Raw genomic sequence first — 15,194 nt, forward strand, 5'->3', positions numbered from 1 at the left:
TTGGGTGGGGGGGGGGGTTTGTTCGGTGTTTTTTGGTTTTTTTTTTTTTTTTTTTTTTTTTTTTTTTTTTTTTTTGTTAGGAGCACCAACATTACTCATCCCAGCTCCCTGCATGCTCTAGTATTCATACACAACATGATCCTAGACAATATGCCACTACACCCTCTGTGGAAGGTGTCTACAAAGACTCTTAATTGGCTGAAAATCATAAAGGTCTCCAATACAAACAATGATGACAAATGGAAATAAATTCTTTACAATGCTTTAGTATTCCTCTTCTTATATTCTTCTTCTTTTCTTTGATAATGTCCCCATCAATTCCCCTTCAGGTTAAAGCACAGAACCTTTTTTTTTAATGGATTTGCTTTTTGCTTTTCCAACCACTGTACCATTGTACCCTTTTCTGTGTAACTTTTATTGGAGATTTATAAACCTTTCTTATGGATCTCCTTGTCCTAGACTTGAGCTTAGTGAAAAGTGCTTTTTTTGACTTAAACAACCTCTTCCACTTTTGCCCATTTAAGCAAACTCACCTTCCTGCTTTCCCTCTTGCACCTTGCAGTACCATGTCTCTGGTATGTGTAAGAAGGCTTTCTGAATGTTTCAATTTTGTCACCTGAATTTTATGATCTTTCTTATATTATCTTTCTTTCCTTCCTTTCTTTTCTTTAAGCCAAAATAAAATAGGCTACCACTACGAATCTGTTCTGGTATTCAGAAACATCAGAAGTATTCTTGAAGCAATTCTTAAACACTGCAGTGTGGCCTGGGCCAAAGAGCAGTTCTTTAAAGGCATATCATGAATGAAAACACTCTCCATAATAAATGCTATTTGCACAATCACTTGACTTCATCCTTCCAGCCATTCACTAATGAAAACAATAATATTTCTAATTTAACAAAATAAATAAATAAATAAAGGTGCAACTTCTAGTTTCTGGCAATATTTCCGTTCTTACTAAATCATATTACAGGAATGTACTGAAATGCAGTGTGATGAATTCATATTCATGAAAACAGGGATGAGGACAATGAATCTGGTAAGAGAAGATGCCAGCATCTTTATATACAACATCCTTGAAAACCTATCTCTTCTCATTCTCTATCAGATACAAATTCTGCATTGAAATGGCTTGACCCAACGTGCTATAAGCTTTGGAATTGAAACTAGATTACTACTTTTTCAAACAATACTTAGATACAAAGAAATCTTACGTATGGTTCCTAATCATGGACGCCAATGTAACATTGCTAAAGAAAGCTATAACTTTTATTGCTCTCCCTTCAAACCTTTTCCCAAGAGGCAGCCCACACATCTGATCCTGATATTTTTCGCTCACGATTCTGGATACATGCAACAATTGTCTGGGAAATATTGCAAGGTCCCTTTACACAGGGTGAATTGGGTAAAGACTCAAAATAAGTGATGCCAATCCCTTATCCATCTGGTTTATGACTGTTCCAGATGGAAGGAAGCTATTAGAACAACACTCTTAACTCCCAGCAAAGGCGGAATATAGTCTCCAAATTAATGAGCGACCTAAGCTTCATCAGAAGGCCAAGAAAGTATTTGGCCCACTCAAAAATTTTCATATTCATCTTGAAACAGAAAAAACCACATTAACAGTTCCTGAAATTTAGCAGCAGAAGAAGCTAGGACACCTTGACAATGGCTGACAAAAGCAGGGCATAAGTCAGTCCTTCCACTCTTACGCAAGCTGAAAATGCAGCTCTTCAGCCTACAACATAGTGTAGGACAACCATCCTCTCCTGTGGCAGAATTTCCAATTCAATAATGCAGGGGCAGCCTCTGACATCCAGCTTTGCTGGAAATGAGAAAACCTACTAAAATGAATTACTTTCATTTTCCTTCAACCTAATGTTGTGCAACTCGTGCGGACAAGCAATGTAACCACAAAGCAAGGGAAGCAGTTGCTGGGGGGTGACCAGGAGACCCCCAAGCTGCTGGGGCAGCTGAATGGCAGGGCAGGGCTCAGCACACAAAGGCACGGATGAACAGGAGGAACCCAAAGCTTCGAGTGACACCTAAAGGCAGCTGGAATAATAGAGACCTTTAAAGAGGTCTTTGAAGGTGGAATGTGGAGCAGCGATAGCAGGGGTACAGAAAAGGCATTGCTGAGGATTTTTCTCTTCGTTAAGTGAAGTAGAATACAGCCCTCGCTCATTATGGAGGCAGGCAGCCTCGCTAGGCTGATACATCTCATCAGCCTATTAATAAAGCTCTGCTCGAATCTAGTTTCACAAGGCAACCCATCAGAGTCTGTGCTTCCAACGTGTGCTACAGACACAGGGCTATGGAAAATCTCACCCTCCAGAGAGACCTGAGTGAGGCAGTCTTTTTCATTAATACCAAGTCTGCACAATGAATCAACAACAGATTCAATAAGGCCAGGAAGAGCAAAAATAGAGCTTCTGACCAAATAAAAGACATGTAATGAGATCAGAGTGAATTTAATGGGAACCTCTATTCCACTGAATAGGCAAGGTCCCAGACATCCTCCATCCTGGGTCTCAGGAGCTAAGCCAATAGACTTCAAGTTGCATCATTAGGTTAAAAATCAGACGAACTGTAATTGAAATAAAAGTTTTATTTTTGGCTTGTTGATCAAAATGGAGCTCAGATGTGCCTGAGGGCATGATTTTCATCAGAACCTCAATGCAATCCTTGATTTCCCAAGCACTGCACCTGCAATGAATCATGGGCTCAACTAGTAGCATATTAATACCCAGTTACCTGGTGTGCAGGTGGAAATAGAAAATGCAATATTTAAATGCTTTAAAAGCACCTGCCATTTATAATGAACACAATTCTTTCCAGGCACAAAATTGCATCTTAACACACATATGCCATTACTGAAAATCATGCCCAGTGATTTTGAAATACTATATTCACATTTGTGCCTACACCCTGATAGCCTTTCATTTCCCCTCCCTCCAATAATTAGTCTAAAAGAGCCTCTTCCTGACTAAGGAAGTTAGTAGAGTCTCCGTATAGTGTTCATAGCAGATCCCTGAACCTTGTGGGAGAGTATCACAAAGCACACATCAACCGAGAGCCAAGCAATGACCCTACACTGCAGCTCATCGTCAAAGACCTCTAGTTAAAAACAGCATGTGGGCCCTCCTTTAATATGGGATACAGCAGGTGATGGAGGACTGAGAGAAATGAAAAACCTCGTTCTCATGCGTGAAGGGACAGCCTATCATCTGTCCAATTTTCCCCACACGTAAGTAGGTAATAAATAGCAATTAGCAGCTATTGTCCTAATGTCTTGAAGCTTGGCCTCCAGCTTGGTGTCACACACAGATTCAGCAAATCCTGTGAGATATTGTGGTACCTAGGCAGAAGAGAAGGTTATTTGGGAGTTTGGAGATCTAGGGCAGATAAATGAGAGAAATAAATGGCTTCTATGTTTCGCTTGTTTCCTGCAGAAAAAAGCATCTGCATCAAAATGAGTTTAAACATAAGGGAATACATTCTCAATGTGTTGCACAGGGATTTAGCCACATGACTCTCACTGATGTTTATGGGAAATGAGTGGCTAAATCCCCATGTAATAGGTTGAAATTTTTGCCCAAGGAGACTGACTCTGGAGGAACTCATCAAGGTCTCTGCTTACAAAAATTGTGAGTACATCAACCATTCTCAAATACCATCTCTTTTTACTGGTATGTAATCAAGTGGACCCCTTGAAAGGGACCAGTGAAATTAATTCTGTAAAAGGTTACTGAGAAACCTATAAAACTGCTCTACAAGCAAGTGCATGAACATGATCTGTGGGTGCAAGGGCATGTCAGAGGATGACTTTTGTGTTGATCATGTCGCTTTTTACAAGCTGATACTCTCCTGGAAGACAACAAGGGGTTATTGAATAATTTAATGTTTCAGAATTCAGCAGCAAAAGGTATCTAGCAGCATGGACATCCTGCTACAAAATGCATTAAGAAGAGTTTCTAACCATAGTTAATCTCAGTAGGTTGCAAGAAAACAAGGAAGTTGCTAAATCCCTTGGCTATTCTCCTGCCTTAAGGAGGATGGAAATAAGCATCAGATTAGGGTGAGAGAGTATCTTCTGTCTTCCAATTACACAGATACAGGCCTACAGCAAGCCAGAAAATTTTCAGTAGCCAAAATTTACAACCAAATTGGCTATATGAATATCAGATTAGAGGTTTAACCAGGAAATACATGTCTAATTCTTTCCTCAACCACATGACAGCTACTGCTCAGGGTAAATTAGCAAAGGACCAGCCTATTTCTGACTAAAATATAAAGTCTGAGTAAGAGTGCTCTGTGAGACCTGCATCCTTTCTGCAGCAATGCCAATGGAATTCTGCAGATATTTCCCCTCCCTGCCCTCCTGTCTGCCTGCACCCAACAGGGTTTTGTGGAGATAGTATGGACAAAAATTAAGCGTTATAATGTAGCAGACTAATAGATTCTATTCTATCATCCAAGTGCAAGTTTAAAGGAAAACAAGTTCAAGTACAGTTATTTTAGAAAGCAAGTTCTTCACAGAGGTGCAGCCAGCAAAATGATTGTTGCATGTCTTCAATATTTTTATATAGCCACCAAAAAACCCCTTCCTAGAGAGGCAAGTATTCACGATTATTACATAGACTTGAGAAATCTCTGAAGGTTGTGATTACAGAATAGATTTTTTTTTTTAAACAATTATAAGCCATCAGTCAGTGTCATTCCATGAAGCTGGAGCAATACACACCTATTCTTCTCTGGCCATCACACCACAATTTCTGCATTCCTCTGTGTGTTTCAAGTCTGAAATACTCTATATGTGAAAATTAATCTGGCAGACTCTTCTGAAATCACAGTCTTCTGAGATGAGCAAATGGGTACAGTTTTCTTTTAACTGTTTTTTGAACCCCATGTGTTGAGAGAAAACAACAGAATGGAAATTGCTCATCAAAATGTTAACTTGTGGCACGGCAGAGCCCCAAGCAGGTGTGTGGCATGCCGTTCCCTGCGCTGACATGCCTACCACATGGCACCCAGTTCTGCCACCTCCGTCCCTCCCCTTTGGAATTCCTCCTCCTGCGAGCGCTGAAACGTGGCTTGACTCTGAGTTGCACAGAAGTGATGTGACCTTTCAGAAAGCAGGCGCTTTGGGAAAACCTTCATTTAGGATAATCTATCATGGAATAATCCTTTGGATTAACTGAGGCGGCCATGGATCTCCCAGCCCAAACATATCTGTCTCAGGGAATGTGTTTGCTGTTAGGAGCACAGCTAGTCAGGAAAAGAACATGATCTCGCTAATTCAAGGGGAACAGCAAGGATGCTGACCTATCACAAACAACTGAATTTTTCAAATTAACAAGCAGTTCAACAGACAATACAAAATATAAATAAGTAAAGGATAAAGCATCACAGAGCATACTTCGTTATTTATTTTGACAACTCCTTAGGTTTAAATTGTGAAAATACTTTGCAGTGTACAAGTAAATGTGCTATGATGAATTTTCTAAAAATAATGAAGGCTTCATCATCTTTGAGTGAATGTCTATCCCTGTAGCTTATAGTTGGAACGGAAAGCTAATGGAGAAATTACTGTACAAAAGTGGCTTTTTTAGAGAAATTATGGGAGCAGAAATGTTCTTTTTGACTTGTTCTTCCTTCTTCACAGTGTTGTGTGTATTTCAACATCACAGACCTCAAGAAACCAAAAGCTATTCTGTGTCCCTTGGATTCTTTAACTCTCTGCTAAACCTTGGGGGAGGCTCACTCAGATTTCACCAAAATCTCTAATGAAGAACACATTATTGTGTCCTGGTCTCTTATCCACCTCTATTTGCCTACTGTAGTCTTGCCAGACTTTCACACTCTGATATGCTAAATTTCACATAATTGCTCAAAACCAGGTTTTGGATAAAGAAATTGATTTGAAATAAAACTCCCCATGGGCCTAGAATAAAATTTCACTTGCTCTAGAATTCTACATTTCTAAACATACTACCCACAATTTTAGAAGTCACTTTTGAAATATAAGCTTAAGAATATAAAGTGTTTATCTTCACACTTTATTTTCATCCCTCTTAAAATGCAAGAAAATGTTCTATTTTTCTAAGGCATAAAGACAATGTAGCTCCATAAACTAAAGAGCTATACTCTTCTTCCAGCCACATCTTTGTCTTTTTCTCCCACAAGATACAGTGGAAGCAGAGAATACCTTATTAATTTTATTTGGAAAGATGCTGTAAAACCAGTGCTATGTGAATAGTTGTCTCAGGGCTTAAACTATTCAGGAATTTTAAGAAAATCTAGATAATGTCAACTGGCTGTGAGAAAGTCCATGGGCTACAGCAGCCCTTCTTTGGTGGCCCTGATGTATTTGCTGAATTCATGTTTTCTCTTAGCTGTCAGTGTGAACAACTACTGTTTCAGATGGCAAAGAAGAGTTACCATGCCAGGGCATACATGTGTGACACTCTTTCCAAATCTTCAAGAGGAAAAAAACAAAAAAAAAAGAGTTTGGAGCAAAAATCCTCACAGATTCTGCCTCTAAAGAAATAAGAACTCTCAATTGTTTCAGCCACTGGGTTCAAGCAACTGCTGTTTATTCCTTTCACCCACAGAGTGAGAAGTGAAGAATAAAAGGCTAAGAGATGGAGTTTTGTGAGTGAGATGGTTTGAGTCAAAGAATTACACTGAATGTAAACAGACTAGAGATGAAGAAGGGAGTTGGTGGGACACTGTATGCTGATAGAAAATTCATTTGCCACAGTACAGGGCTGACTGAACAGGCAGCTGTCAGGGGATGCATTCATCGATGGGACTGGGCTGGAGAATGGTCGAGGGCCTGATGCAAATTTACTAGGAAAAGCATTCCTAGTAAAATATAGTGCAGAAGTAATCATTGTTATAATATTTACTACAGAGTTAGTGTAGTTTGCTACTCAGATGTAACAGTATTAAGAGGTGAAAAAAGGGGCAATTCTTTCTACATGGACAGCACTGATGGGATTTCAAAGTTTGCGATTTTCCTGTGGCCAGAGAGGTAAATAACTCAGAGGCATAGCTTGATTTCAGCCACAGGATGGCAAAGGGAAAACCAAGTCATAGCTCTGAGGATACTCAGTTGCTCCACTGGCGGCCTCAGCCTTTCCTTTCTTCTCAGGATGGAATTTTTTATGATAGCTCTGAGCTTTGACTTCATTCTTAGTGGCTGAATTTGTGTCCAAATGCCTCTTTTCTGCCTACTTGGACTAGGTAGGGGAGGTATTGCCCTAGAGGATCATGCTGTTTGAGGACAATAAACAGCTCTAAAAATTCATTACTTTCTTTAACTCCCACTTTCTCATTATCATTTTGCAGTGATAAATACAAAGTGCAGATAAGCAGTGAAAATAGAAGATATAAAATACCCATGACAAAATACAGCAGCATTAAAACGACACTTCCTCTGCCTTTACTTGGAACAGTAGTTAGTGGACATGCAGAAATCATAAAACTGAAAAGCAAAAGTCTTTTCAGCAAAAATAGGGTGATTTGATAATTTTTCAAGTTTATTCATAGCCTGTACTTCACTGGAGAACTAAAGTCCCCAGGATTTGTTAGGATACATCCTGTATGGCTTTCAGGATGGGTACCAACATCATACTGTCAGCTGAGCTGCATTAGGAGCCATATGATGCCCCGTGGTCTAATAGCAGGGTACGCAATGCGGATCAACCATTCCTAAATTTGGTGGGCATGATCTTCTCAGGGCAAAGCTCTCTCACACCTACAGCATTATCCAGGACAAAGCTCAAGAGTCTTTTTTTCCTTATGACTTTTTAAAGAGAGATGTGTCCTTAGAGGAAATGTTGGGATGAAAATGTTTAAGTATTATTCAGTACGTTCCTGAAATTTTCCAGTGCTGCTCTTATTCAGGATTAAGCTCTACTTTATTGTGTTGTACCAACAAACAAACAACAAATCCAACCCCAAGGCATTTAGTCTTAATCCACTGGATTTTTACTGCACTACTGCTTAAGTGGGAACAGACCTCAAATGCTGCTACTCCTTTTCTGAAGGCAGAGGACCGTAGCACTTGAGCTCAGAAGCTTGACCATTAATTGTTTGTGTTGCAGAGCCTATGACATACTTAAGTAGCTGAGCACAACAATAAACACAATAGCCAGTTCATTAAATCATTCTTTGTTAAGACTTTCCAAAGCTTTGGGCTTAAGCCTCTTAAAATTGAAATCATTATGCTATATTTTTTAAACAAATGAGCAAACATAACTCACATATAAAGGGGAAAACAAAACAGAGTCTTTGATGTAGGCATCATCACTGTGATGTCTTACTGAGACTAAACTATATGTCTAACACCGCAAAGAGGTTTTAACAGCTCTTTCCAAGGAGAAGCTGAAATCAGGAAGGGCTATAAAGTGCTGCCATTGCTGTCACCTCTCCTGCAACAGCTTTCCTTGGCCTGTCACATCATGAGAGAGGCTATCAATAAACTTTGTAGAGTGGTGTTTGTGGTCCCTCTTGTGTCTGTAAGTTCCTGTCAAAACCCTGACTTGTTGACGCACCCTGACAGGCTCCGAGGATGACTAGAAATGACAAAAGGTAGAAGCAGGAATGGAGGTTTGCTGCCTTGGGTGAGTTTGTTCTTTTAGCACCATGTACTAATATTCAGGCTTAGAAAAACAGCCAAACTATTCACAGCCATGAGATATTAGGCAGGCATTTTACACAAGGCTATTTAGATATGGATAAAATACCTTAATAAAATGCTATTGTGATGAGTGCACCAAGTTATGTTCCTTTTAAAATTAAATCATAAACCTCACCCTTTTGCTACACAGCTCCGACTGCCTACAGCTTGTTTCTTCTCTCTGTGCCAACATTGCAGCCACACTGCAAAAGAACTCGGTTTCTCTTTCTCCATAAAACAATCCTGCACCTTTACTCACATCATATGCCATGTGCAGAATCTCTGCCTTTTCCGTCCTGTAAACACTTAGTATGTGAAATCACACACTATTTGCATGAGAACATATTCTAAGGAAAGCAGAAGAGATATGCACAGCTAAGCAAAGACTTAAAAGAAGAAATTACCATTTTTTCCCCCACTGTTGCTACAATTTGCTTTTTCTCTTCCCTCACTTGTGATGGTTATTACCTTTGTTGTTAGGACCATGTTGGACTAAGGGCCAGCCTCTGATGGGTGCTGAGTGCTGCCTGGTTTTGATGGGTTAATCAAAGCTTCTAGGGCCAAGTTTCCTTTCCACAGGTATCCCTAAGCAGTTTAGGCCTGGGGAGTGTTGCTTACAGGCTTGAGAAGTGACAGGTTCTTCTCTGGGAACAATAAAGACAAGCAATAATGGGTGTATTGAACATCCTACTTTATCAGATAATTTTTTAATTGCTTTTTCACATTTTTCATCATTTCTTACAATTGCTGCTAATAGAAATTTCAAGACAGAGCTTACCCTGATATGGAAGTTACAGAATCATAGCCAAGGATTCTTTCTCTGTGAATTACCAGCCCCCAAGGCAGTTCTTCCTGACAAGATGAGGGTGAAGAAAGAAGGTGGGAGGGGGAGAAGGAGGCAAAGCCCAGCTTCTTTTTTCCCATGTAAGGTACCTCAGCTGAGCATAGGACTGCAAACTACCTGCCTAGGACAGTTGTGGCCTCAGATCTAAGACTAGGGTCTCCTTTCTGTGCAGACACAAAGCACTTGCAGCTTTAAAATACATGTATAAATGAATTGAGAGTTAAAAACTACTAGAGAATACTCCATGGGATTATCTGTACTATCAAGACAGGAAAACTTTGCAGATGCTACTGTCTCTCTAGAGGAATAAATGCTTGCATTTTAATATTCTCAGCAGCTGGTTCCTGTTGAATGCCATCAGGATGATTCAGCCACCCACCAGGAACACCAGTAGCAAGTGCACACACAGACAAATCTGCAAAACTTTCTGCTCCTGATGCCACTGTTGTTATTTTAATGCAGAGTCTGATCTGTATTAGCTGTTCTTCATTACTACCAGTGGCAGGTTTAACTTCACCCCAGGATGGTGAACAAAAAACAACTAGTCCCTGGGGCTGCCCTAATCAATCCAACTGTCTGCTTCCTATCAGTAGTGCTTCCCACAATCCACATCATTAACAGCTTACTCTGTGGTTACCTCACTCACTTTCAGCCTTGCCACAAGTCACATGTGCCCTGCGAGCTCAAAGTGATGGCCCAGGCAGTCTGATGTCCTTCCCCCTACCACGGTCTGCATCTAATGAAAGGGACATCACCTTATAACACATGGTTTCTGCATGAGACTCAGCTGCAATAGATTACTTCCTCACCCCTGCTGATGAACAATTTATGTCTAAAAATACAAGATCTACTATCTCTCCCCATTTAAAAAGAAAAAAAAAAAATCAACCTCAGTGACGTTCTGTCTGTGGTCTGTGGACCACTTCCAGGTGTTTTATGGAGGTGCATCTGTCTAGCAGCAATAATGAGGCATTTACTTTTCCTCAAGCGGCAATGCTTCCTGACAGTTGTTGACTGGGTCAAATCACTCAATGCTTCCTCTAATCCTACTGGGACGAATTTCTGCCTCACTTTTGTCTGGCACTTCTTGGAAGTAGAGTAAACTGTGATGCCAATCTGCAGAGCCCTACCTGGAGAGGCAAAACACCAGAGAAGACAGAACTAAAGAGCACCGTCACTCCTGCAGACTTGTGGACCCATGACTATAGATCTTGCAGTAGGGAAAGAGTCTCTCAGTGGTAATTCATGTGATGACTGACAGCCAGAGAGTGAAAATAAACAGCTCAAATGCAAAATGGTGTGAATGTAAAAGAACAGCTGCATCCATCTGGTCAATAACACCCACTTAAGTTTTCCTGCTACTGCCATTTCACTTGGCTTAATAGGAAAGATGCTACAGGTGGACAACAATGCCATATCAACATCTATTCTAAAATTATGGGGTCTAATTCCATCATTACAGAGGATACTAATTATGGCATTATTCAATGTTTTGAAAAAAAAAAAAAATCACACTTTCAACATGGAGATAAATGTTAGTACTGACCAAATCAATGGTGTTGGCCTTCCAAGGAATGACCTCAAATACTAGTGCCATACATATAGATAATTCCTCAAGTAGACTGTCAGAAAAATTAGAAATTAGGTTAGAAATTTAGGTTTATCACCTGTGCCAAGTTATCCTGACATGGAAAACAAGCCAAAATAGATAAGTCAGAAATTGTTCATTGGGTAAGTGACAGAAACATTATGAACACAAGTGTTCTTGTGTCAGATCCCTGATGTACCCATACAGCTTGTGACACCTACTGCTGACTGCAGTGATATTCATCCTGGTTAGAAGAGGTGCTATAATATTCCTTACTTGCTTTACAAAGAGTATCTTCAAGAATTGGTATAATTTCCAGAATCCAGAGTCATCCCTACCATGATCTCAACTTAAATCAACAAAGTTATAGAACCATCACTTGTTCTCTCTAATGAGTGAACAGTTAAGTGACATTCAGAGTCAGCCAGGAGTGTGCATGAATATGGAAAAGAGAGACAGGAGGGCAGCAGAAACTGAGAGAATAATCTTTCATACAAAATAAAAACCAAACCAAACCAAAACAATTAATGAAAATTTTAACGGCCTGCCCAGTTTCCTGGTATTTCATCTCATGAAAAAAACAAGAATTAAAAGTCACATAAAGCAAAATCACTGAAAAATGGGGATTTAATTTAATTGAACAATAAAAACTACTGTTTTGCACTTTTTTTCTCCTTTGAGAAAAGAATGAGAGGAAGGAGAAAGAGAACATTTTAAATTTTTTACTTTTTTTTTTCCTTTTTTTTTCCCCCCAATCAATATTGAGGTTTTTTTGACCAGTTCTTCCAGTAAGCTATCTCACTGGATGCAATGTGGCAACAAGGATCTGTAACTGATTGTGGTTTCAGGGCTGAGAATGCATTGGATTGCCTTCTCTGTTATTTTAGCCCGAAAGTATATTTTAAATAGCCTTAAAGAGAATGAAAATTCTTTTCATACCAGTGACAGGGAGAAATGGCTTTAGAAAGGACTTTCAAGTTTCTAACAGTTTTTGTGTTTTTGTCCTTTTGAATATTTTTTTCTTTGCTTGCACAGATGCAACAGGATAGCCTTTTAAAAAAAGAATTTGGAATACAACACTCAGTAATCCATCCATCAACAAGAATATCCAGATATGTGTTTCTTTCAAGCAGTGAGTGTCATGGAGTTTCCTTCCAGGCACTTTGTTCACATTGGAGACAAGTCAACCTCAAAAAACCAGTTTTAAAGGACGTTTTTTTTTTTTTTAAGAAATTTAAAAAGGATGTTATTGTCCTATAAGTGAGTCTGAATGATCCAGACAGGCCCCATTTCAGTGCTTGGCCTACAATGGCCATTTTTGATACCATCATTTCTCTTACTGTGTTTTGCCAGGTTGATTAGGATCAGTCATGTATTTTCACAAGCAAACCAATGTCTTCAGTAAAATGTTTTTTCTTTCTTAATAAAAACTAACCAGACTTTTACCTTAGCTAGGGATTTTATCAAGTTTTAAGAGGAAAACATTAATATCTTCCAAGCATGAAACCCTCATTATACTCACTCAATAATAAGCATCACCAGAGATATTTCACAGGTGAAGGAGGACAGGAGAGAAATGCTACAATATTTGAAGATGCAAGAATTCTTCATACTGAACTGTGTGAAATCCAGAGACAACCTTGCTAATTGCACCTAATTTGCAAGCATTTCACAGACCATGCTGATGCCATCTTCTCAGCTGTCCCTGAGACAGTAAACCACCAGCTGGTTTTAGAGTTGGCTGGAATAATTTGAAGCCAGGGGTTAAGTGACCTGTTCCAGGCTGCACCATGAGTGGGCAGCGGGTGAGGAACGATTCCATTCTGCGGTGTCCCAGCCACCAGAGCAAAGAGAGGTGCTGCTCTGGAGAGGGCTGGAAGAGAAACAACTGGAGAAAACGAACAGTACACTTACCGTAATAAAGTTTTACCCTATTCTTTGTTCCTTTGTTGGTAGGGAAAAAAAAAGAAGCAAAAGCTATGTGTGTCAGAAGAGCTTTCTCTTGCCTAATTAGGCCTCCCTTTCGTTGTGCCCTGAACATTGGAGTTTTAATCCTGAGCACAGAGAGGCCATGGGCAGAAAATTTGGCCAGTCTTTTCCACAAAGTTTGAATGTGTTCAGACCTTTCAAAACTGTACCAGCCCCTCTCTAACCTTCAGATTAAGTAGTGCATTTTCAATGCCATAATGAGCTAAACCAGCTGGCCTCCTGTAAAATGGGAAAGTACCCGCTGCTTGAGAAACCCTAATCCAAGGTGAATTATTGCTACTTTTTTGTTACATTCTTAACATACTCTGATATTTTACCATTTGTTTTGACCTTATTGACTACTGCAGACTAAATTTGTTTCTTTTTCCTGTTTGTAGTAGTTTTTTGATACTTCTCTTTTCTCATTACTTTCTGTGTGAATTCTCAAGACCTTTTCTCTTTTGTTCCCATCTCTTTCCCTCTTTATAACTGGATCTTTGACTTTAGCCACATTTTTCTTTCATTTCTGCCTTATATATTCAAGTACAAAAAGAAACCCACTCTGCATACTGCTTTTCCTCTTCATTTACCCACTTTTTCTGCCACAAGTACCTCCTCACCTCTCACTTCAAATTCCATTACCCACGTCCCCATTCCCTCTAACTCTATTCTGGGTGTCAAAAATTTACCACCTGTTAGCCAGACCAGCAAAGTTTAGTAATCCAAGCATGGGGAGAAGATTTCTGACAGTAGAGGGCTCCTTAATACATCAGAAAAAGGCATAGCTGAAGTTAAGTCAAATTCAGACTCAAAACAAGTAGAACAGACTTTACAATCTTCAGAATAATTGTCTTAAATATGTGGTCATTCCTGATGACCACATGTCCTGACTAGTTAAAAACTTAAGGATTATCTGTTTCTCTGAAAGATATGTTCCAGCTCAGCAGAACAAAAGTGCTTCCAGAAATTCAGTAGGCTTTATCTCGTAAAAGTAACTAGTTACGATTATTGGAAGTGCCCTTCCTGCTTGACCATCTTCAGAGATGAAAAGCCATCAGTGTCCAGTCGGTCTCGGATTCTTCCTGGCAGTGTCCCTGTTTTTCCACCTGCTAGCAGCCATTGGATAGTTTGGGACAATTCTTTCCCTCTTCAGCTACAAGGCAATTTCTCCCTGTTTTCAGGGGTTACCCCTTCACAAGCCTGAGCACCAGAGCTCTTTTAAAAGTGGTGACTGTGAGGATCTGAATGGACGTATTCCCCTAGCACCCACTTGTACACGAAGAGAAGAAGAAACTTCTACTTTTCAAAAGCCTTTTCTCATTTTACAACTCTAGTCCCCACCCCACCTCCTGCTCAGGGCTTTTCTAGACTGCCTCCAGTACACCTGCCTAGTTCTCCTTGGCTCACTGAGGTCCCCAGGAGCATCACTAAGAGCTCAAGATTAATATGTTTTTCCAACTACATGTTCAAAGGACCGTAGCAGCCACAGAGCTGTTAGGCCCAAGATACATAAAGTTATCAAGCAATCAATTTACTTTAAATTACCATTTGGATATTTATGTTCTTAATCATATCTATGAGAATATACAGTCATGTCTTAACTGAAGTACAACTGACAGACATGGAACTAATCAGCATCGAATACATGGATTTTTCAAGGTCTGTTTAAATTCATTCTAAACTGTGGGTTTATGGCATCGCAAAAATTTACTGAAAAAACATGAGTTAATATTTGTCCAGTTCTTTCACATGAGAAGCGCTGTTACTGTTGTCAAAAAGTCTACTGTGGGCTTAAGTAGCTGTGAGAATGCAAAACAGCTTAAAACTTGAATAGCTTTTGTAACTAATAGCAAGTAGGCAATATAACAGATGGCGACTCACATGAAAGATAAACCACATCTTAATAACAATAACTTACATTCAGAGGGGTAGTGTTTCCTAGTGCTCAGAGCATGAGACTGAGAACCAGGATTCCCAAGTTATTCTTCTGGCTCTGCCACTGATTTGCTGTGTGCATTTAGAAAAGACACTTAAACATTTCTGTGCCTCAGTTTCCTCATCTGCAAAACAGAGATAGTTCTCACAAACATCACCAGACCATTGAGGG

At 39.7% G+C, this 15,194-nt stretch overlaps 1 protein-coding gene across 15 annotated transcripts in view; it reads right to left on the minus strand.

Moving 5' to 3' along the window:
• ZBTB20 (zinc finger and BTB domain containing 20) overlaps positions 1-15,194 on the minus strand; it is a 448,287-nt gene that overhangs the window by 66,977 nt on the left and 366,116 nt on the right. The window contains exon 1 of one of the 15 annotated variants that reach the window (XM_059838032.1): positions 15,006-15,150. The exons of the other annotated variants lie outside the window; for them this stretch is intronic. The gene's annotated coding sequence lies outside the window, so the exon portion shown is untranslated. Of the gene's footprint in view, positions 1-15,005; positions 15,151-15,194 lie in introns of those variants that run through there. 15 annotated transcript variants of the gene reach the window in all.

This window comes from Haemorhous mexicanus, chromosome 2 (genome assembly GCF_027477595.1).
Source record: "Haemorhous mexicanus isolate bHaeMex1 chromosome 2, bHaeMex1.pri, whole genome shotgun sequence".
Lineage (NCBI taxonomy): Eukaryota > Metazoa > Chordata > Aves > Passeriformes > Fringillidae > Haemorhous > Haemorhous mexicanus.